The following is an 8,217-nucleotide window of genomic DNA, read 5'->3' on the forward strand; positions in this document are numbered from 1 at the left end:
TTCCTGAGAGCTTCCGTTGTTCAATTTTTAGCGTATCGATATATCATGGGCGTCGATCATACATTCGAGTCAAAAGTTATGGCCGTTTCAAAATGCCGAGAGCTTTCGTGTTAAATTTCTAGGGTCCCGATATATGATGCACATGAATCAGACATCCAAGTGAAAAGTTATAGCGATTTGAATTTCTCGAGAGGTTCAGTTGTCCAATTTTGAGCGTCACGATATAACATTGGCGTCGATCATACATTCGAGTCAAAATTTATGGCCGTTTGAATTCGCCGAGAGACTCCGTGTTAAATTTCGAGGGTCTCGATATATGATGCACGTGAATCGGACATCCGAGTGAAAAGTTATAGCCATTTCAATTTCTCGAGAGCTTCCGTTGTTCAATTTTGAGTGTCTCGATATATCATGGGCGTCGATCATAAATTCGAGTCAAAAGTTATGGCCGTTTGAATTTGTCGAGAGCTTCCGTGGTCAATTTCAAGGGTCTCGATATATGATGCACGTGAATCGGACATCCGAGTGAAAAGTTATAGCCATTTCAATTTCTCGAGAGCTTCCGTTGTTCAATTTTGAGTGTCTGGATATATCATGGGCGTCGATCATACATTCGAGCCAAAAGTGATGGCCGTATGAATTTGCCGAGAGCTTCCGTGGTTAATTTTAAGGGTCTCGACATATGATGCACGTGAATCGGACATCCGAGTGAAAAGTTATAGCCATTTGAATTTCTCGAGAGCTTCCGTTGTTCACTTTTGAGCGTCTCGATATATCATGGGCATCGATCATACATTCGAGTCAAAAGTTATGGCCGTTTGAATTTGCCGAGAGCTTCCGTGTGCAATTTCAAGGGTCTCGATATATGATGCACATGAATCAGACATCCGAGTGAAAAGTTATAGCCATTTGAATTTCTCGAGAGCTTCCGTTTTTCAATTTTGAGCATCTCAATATATCATGGGCGGGGATCATACATTCGAGTCAAAAGTTATGGCCGTTTGAATTTGCCGAGAGCTTCCATGGTCAATTTCAAAGGTCTCGATATATGATGCACGTGAATCAGACATCCGAGTGAAAAGTTATAGCCATTTGAATTTCTCGAGAGCTTCCGTTGTTCAATTTTGAGCGTCTCGATATATGATGGGCGTCGATCATACATTCGAGTCAAAATTTATGGCCGTTTGAATTTGCCGAGGGCTTGCGTGGTCAATTTCAAGGGTCTCGATATATGATGCACGTGAATCGGACATCCGAGTGAAAAGTTATAGCCATTTGAATTTCTGAGAGCTTCAGTTGTTCAATTTTGAGCGTCACGATATATCATTGGCGTCGATCATACATTCGAGTCAAAAGTTATGGCCGTTTGAATTCGCCGAGAGCCTCCGTGTTAAATTTCAAGGGTCCTGATATATGATGCACTTGAATCGGACATCCGAGTGAAAAGTTATAGCCATTTGAATTTCTCGAGAGCTTCCGTTGTTCCATTTTGAGCGTCTAGATATATAATTGGCGTCGATCATACATTCGAGTCAAAAGTTATGGCCGTTTGAATTTGCTGAGGGCTTCCGTGGTCAATTTCAAGGGTCTCGATATATGATGCACGTGAATCGAACATCCGAGTGAAAAGTTATAGCCATTTCAATATCTCGAGAGCCTCCGTTGTTCCATTTGGAGCGTCTAGATATATAATTGGCGTCGATCATACATTCGAGTCAAAAGTTATGGCCGTTTGAATTTGCCAAGAGCTTCCGTGATCAATTTCAAAGGTCTCGATATATGATACACGTGAATAAGACATCCGAGTGAAATGTTATAGCCATTTGAATTTCTTGAGAGCTTCCGTTGTTCAATATTTAGCTTATCGATATATCATGGGCGTTGATCATACATTCGAGTCAAAAGTTATGGCCGTTTCAAATCGCCGAGAGCTTCCGTGTTAAATTTCGAGGGTCCCGATATATGATGCACGTGAATCAGACATCCGAGAGTAAAGTTATAGCCATTTGAATTTCTCGAGAGCTTCAGTTGTTCAATTTTGAGCGTCACGATATATCATTTGCGTCGATCATACATTCGAGTAAAAAATTATGGCCGTTTGAATTTGCCGAGAGCTTCCGTGGTCAATTTCAAGGGTCTCGATATATGATGCACATGAATCAGACATACGATTGAAAAGTTATAGCCATTTGAATTTCTCGAGAGCTTCCGTTGTTCAATTTTGAGCATCTCCATATATCATGGGCGTGGATCATACATTCGAGTCAAAAGTTATGGTCGTTTGAATTTGCCGAGAGCTTCCGTGGTCAATTTCAAAGGTCTCGATATATGATGCACGTGAATCAGACATCCGAGTGAAAAGTTATAGCCATTTGAATTTCTCGAGAGCTTCCGTTGTTCAATTTTGAGCGTCCCGATATATCATGGGCATCGATCATACATTCGAGTCAAAAGTTATGGCTGTTTGAATTTGCCGAGAGCTTCCGTGTTCAATTTCAAGGGTCTCGATATATGATGCACATGAATCAGACATCCGAGTGAAAAGTTATAGCCATTTGAATTTCTCGAGAGCTTCCGTTGTTCAATTTTGAGCGTCTCAATATATAATGGGCGTGGATCATACATTCGATTCAAAAGTTATGGCCGTTTGAATTTGCCGAGAGCTTCCGTGGTCAATTTCAAAGGTCTCGATATATGATGCACGTGAATCAGACATCCGAGTGAAAAGTTATAGCCATTTGAATTTCTCGAGAGCTTCCGTTGTTCAATTTTGAGAGTCTCGATATATCATGGGCATCGATCATACATTCGAGTCAAAAGTTATGGCCGTTTGAATTTGCCGAGAGCTTCCGTGGTCAATTTCAAGGGTCTCGATATATGATGCACATGAATCAGACATCCGATTGAAAAGTTTTAGCCATTTGAATTTCTCGAGAGCTTCCGTTGTTCAATTTTGAGCGTCTCAATATATCATGGGCGTGGATCATACATTCGACTCAAAAGTTATGCCCGTTTGAATTTGCCGAGAGCTTCCGTGGTCAATTTCAAGGCTCTCAATATATGATGCACGTGAATCGGACATCCAAGTGAAAAGTTATAGCGATTTGAATTTCCCGAGAGCTTCCGTTGTTCAATTTTTAGCGTATCGATATATCATGGGCGTCGATCATACATTCGGTCAAAAGTTATGGCCGTTTCAAAATGAAGAGAGCTTCCTTGTTAAATTTCCAGGGTCCCGATATATGATGCACGTGAATCAGACATCCAAGTGAAAAGTTATAGCGATTTGAATTTCTCGAGATCTTCAGTTGTTCAATTTTGAGCGTCACGATATATCATTATCGTCGATCATACATTCGAGTCAAAATTTATGGCCGTTTGAATTCGCCGAGAGCCTTCGTGTTAAATTTCGAGGGTCCTGAAATATGATGCACGTGAATCAGACATCCGAGTGAAAAATTATAGCCATTTGAATTTCTCGAGAGCTTCCGTTGTTCCATTTTGAGCGTGTAGATATATATAGGGCGTCGATCATCAATTCGAGTAAAAAGTTATGGCCGTTTGAATTTGCCGAGAGCTTCCATGGTAAATTTTGAGGGTCTCGACATATGATGCACGTGAATCGGACATCCGAGTGAATAGTTATAGCGATTTGAATTTCTCGAGAGCTTCCGTTGTTCATTTTTTAGCGTCTCGATATATCATGGGCGTCGATCATACATTCAAGTCAAAAGTTATGGCCATTTGAATTTGCCGAGGGCTTCCGTGGTCAATTTCAAGGGTCTCGATATATGATGCACGTGAATCGGACATCCGAGTGAAAAGTTATAGCCATTTGAATTTCTGAGAGCTTCTATTGTTCAATTTTGAGCGTCTCGATATTTCATGGGCGTCGATCATACATTCGAGTCAAAAGTTATGGCAGTTGGAAATCGCCGAGAGCTTCCGTGTTAAATTTCTAGGGTCCCGATATATGATGCACGTGAATCAGACATCCGAGTGAACAATTATAGCCATTTGAATTTCTCGAGAGCTTCAGTTCAATTTTGAGCGTCACGATATATCATTGGCGTCGATCATACATTCGACTCAAAAGGTATCCCCGTTTGAATTTGCCGAGAGCTTCCGTGGTCAATTTCAAGGGTCTCGATATATGATGCACGTGAATCGGACATCCAAGTGAAAAGTTAAAGCCATTTGAATTTCTTGAGAGCTTTCGTTGTTCATTTTTTAGCGTATCGATATATCATGGGCGTCGATCATACATTCGAGTCAAAAGTTATGGCCGTTACAAATCGCCGAGAGCTTCCGTGTTGAATTTCGAGGGTCCCGATATATGATGCACGTGAATCAGACATCCGAGTGAAAAGTTATGGCCGTTACAAATCGCCGAGAGCTTCCGTGTTGAATTTCTCGAGAGCCTCTGTTGTTCAATTTTGAGGGTCTCGATATATCATGGGCATCGATCAGACATTCAAGTCAAAAGTTATGTCCATTTGAATTTGCCGAGAGCTTCCGTGGTCAATTTCAAGGGTCTCGATATATGATTCACGTGAATTGGACATCTGAGTTAAAAGTTATAGCCATTTGAATTTCCCGAGAGCTTCCGTTGTTCAATTTTGAGCGTCTCGATATATCATGGGTGTCGATCATATATTCGAGTCAAAGGTTATGGTCGTTTGAATTTGCCGAGAGCTTCCGTGTTAAATTTTGAGGGTCCCGATATATGATTCACGTGAATCGGACATCCGAGTTAAAAGTTATAGCCATTTGAATTTCTCGAGAGTTTCAGTTGTTTAATTTTGAGCGTCTAGATATATAATGGGCGTCGATCATACATTCGAGTCAAAGGTTATGGCCGTTTGCTTTCGCCGAGAGCTTCCGTGTTAAATTTCGTGGGTCCCGATAATTGATGCACGTGAATCAGACTTCCGAGTGAAAAGTTATAGCCATTTGAATTTCTTGAGAGCTTCCGTTGTTCAATTTTGAGCGTCTAGATATATAATGGGCGTTGATCATCCATTCGAGTCAAAAGTGATGGCCGTTTGAGTTTGCCGAGAACTTCCGTGGTCAATTTTGAGGGTCTCGACATATGATGCACGTGAATCAGACATCCGAGTGAAAAGTAATAGCCATTTGAATTTCTCGAGAGTTTCAGTTATTCAATTTTGAGCGTCTAGATATATAATGGGCGTCGATCATACATTCGAGTCAAAGGTTATCGCCGTTTGCTTTCGCCGAGAGCTTCCGTGTTAAATTTCGGGGGTCCCGATAATTGATGCACGTGAATCAGACATCCGAGTTAAAAGTTATAGCCATTTGAATTTCTCGAGAGCTTCCGTTGTTCAATTTTGAGCGTCTCAATATATCATGGGCGTCGATCATACATTCGAGTCAAAAGTTATGGCCGTTTAAATTTGCCGAGAGCTTCCGTGGTCAATTTCAAAGGTCTCGATATATGATTCACGTGAATCAGACATCCGAGTGAAAAGTTATAGCCATTTGAATTTCTCAAGAGCTTCCATTGTTAAATTTAGAGCATCTCGATATATCATGGGCGTCGATCATGCCTTCGAGTCAAATGTTATGGCCGTTTGAATTTGTCGAGAGAATTCGTTTTCAATCTCGAGGGTCTCGATATATTATGCATGTGAATCGGACATCCAAGTGAAAGGTTATAGCCATTTGAATTTCTCGAGAGCTTTTGTTGTTCAATTTTGAGTGTCTCGATATTTCATGGGCGTCGATCATACATTCGAGTCAAAACTTATAGCCGTTTGAATTTTTCGAGAGCATTCATGTTCAATTTCGAGGGTCTCGATATATTATGCACCTGAATCGAACATCCGAGTGAAAAGTTATAGCCATTTGAATTACTGAGAGCCTCTGTTGTTCAATTTTGAGCGTCTCGATATATAATGGGCGTCGATCATACATTCGAGTCAAAAGTTATGGCCATTTGAATTTGCCGAGAGCTTCCGTGGTCAATTTCAAGGGTCTCGATATATGATTCACGTGAATCGGACATCCGATTTAAAAGTTATAGCCATTTGAATTTCCCGAGAGGTTCCGTTGTTCAATTTTGAGCGTCTCGATATATCATGGGCGTCGATCATATATTCGAGTCAAAGGTTATGGCCGTTTGAATTTGCCGAGAGCTTCCGTGTTAAATTTTGAGGGTCCCGATATATGATTCACGTGAATCGGACATCCGAGTTAAAAGTTATAGCCATTTGAATTTCTCGAGAGTTTCAGTTGTTCAATTTTGAGTGTCAAGATATATAATGGGCGTCGATCATATATTCGAGTCAAAGGTTATGGCCGTTTGCTTTCGCCGAGAGCCTCCGTGTTAAATTTCGTGGGTCCCGATAATTGATGCACGTGAATCAGACATCCGAGTGAAAAGTTATAGCCATTTGAATCTCGAGAGAGCTCTTGTTGTTCAATTTTGAGCGTCTAGATATATAATGGGTGTTGATCATCCATTCGAGTTAAAAGTGATGGCCGTTTGAGTTTGCCGAGAACTTCCGTGGTCAATTTGGAGGGTCTCGACATATGATGCACGTGAATCAGACTTCCGAGTAAAAAGTTATAGCCATTTGATTTCTCGAGAGCTTCTGTTGTTCATTTTTTAGCGTCTAGATATATAATGGGCGTCGATCATACATTCGAGTCAAAGGTTATGGCCGTTTGAATTCGCCGAGAGCTTCCGTGTTAAATTTCGAGGGTCCTGATATATGATGCACGTGAATCGGACATCCGAGTGAAAAGTTGTAGCCATTTGAATTTCTCGAGAGCTTCCGTTGTTCAATTTTGAGTGTCTAGATATATAATGGGCGCTGATCATCCATTCAAGTCAAAAGTGATGCCGTTTGAATTTGTCGAGAGCTTCCGTGGTCAATTTTGAGGGTCTCGACATATGATGCATGTGAATCGGACAGCCGAGTGAAAAGTTATAGCCATTTGAATTTCTCGAGAGCTTCCGTTGTTCAATTTTGAGCGTCACGATAAATCATTGGCGTCGATCATACATTCGAGTCAAAAGTTATGGTCGTTTGAATTTGCCGAGAGCTTCCTTGGGCAATTTCAAGGGTCTCGATATATGATGCACATGAATCAGACATCCGAGTGAAAAGTTATAGCCATTTGAATTTCTCGAGAGCTTCCGTTGTTCAATTTTGAGCGTCTCAATATATCATGGGCGTCGATCATACATTCGAGTCAAAAGTTATGGCCGTTTAAATTTGCCGAGAGCTTCCGTGGTCAATTTCAAAGATCTCGATATATGATGCACGTGAATTAGACATCCGAGTGAAATGTTATAGCCATTTGAATTTCTCAAGAGATTCCATTGTTAAATTTAGAGCATCTCGATATATCATGGGCGTCGATCATGTATTCGAGTCAAATGTTATGGCCGTTAGAATTTGTCGAGAGAATTGGTTTTCAATCTCGAGGGTCTCGATATATTATGCACGTGAATCGGACATTCGAGTGAAAAGTTATAGCCATTTGAATTTCTCGAGAGTTTTGTTGTTCAATTTTGAGCGTCTAGATATATAATGGTCGTCGATCATCCATTCGAGTCAAAAGTGATGGGCGTATGAATTTGCCGATAGCTTCCGTGGTCAATTTTGAGGGTCTCGGAATATGATGCACGTGAATCGGACATCCGAGTTAAAAGTTATAGCCATTTGAATTTCTCGAGAGCTTCCGTTGTTCAATTTTGAGCGTCTCGATATATCATGGGCATCGATCATACATTCGAGTCAAAATTTATGGCCGTTTGAATTTGCCGAGAGCTTCCGTGGTCAATTTCAAGGGTCTCGATATATGATGCACGTGAATCGGACATCCGAGTGAAAAGTTATAGCCATTTGAATTTCTCGAGAGCTTCCATTGTTCAATTTTGAGCGTCTCAATATATCATGGGTGTGGATCATACATTCGAGTCAAAAGTTATGGCCGTTTGAATTTGCCGAGAGATTCCGTGGTCAATTTCAATGGTCTCGATATATGATGCACGTGAATCAGACATCCAAGTGAAAAGTTATAGCCATTTGAATTTCCTGAGAGCTTCAGTTGTTCAATTTTTAGCGTATCGATATAAAATGGGCGACGATCATACATTCGAGTCAAAAGTTATGGCCGTTTCAAAATGCCGAGAGCTTCCGTGTTAAATTTCGAGGGTCCCGATATATGATGCACGTGAATCAG

Source organism: Glycine max, chromosome 13 (assembly GCF_000004515.6).
Source record: "Glycine max cultivar Williams 82 chromosome 13, Glycine_max_v4.0, whole genome shotgun sequence".
In the NCBI taxonomy this organism is placed as follows: Eukaryota; Viridiplantae; Streptophyta; class Magnoliopsida; order Fabales; family Fabaceae; genus Glycine; species Glycine max.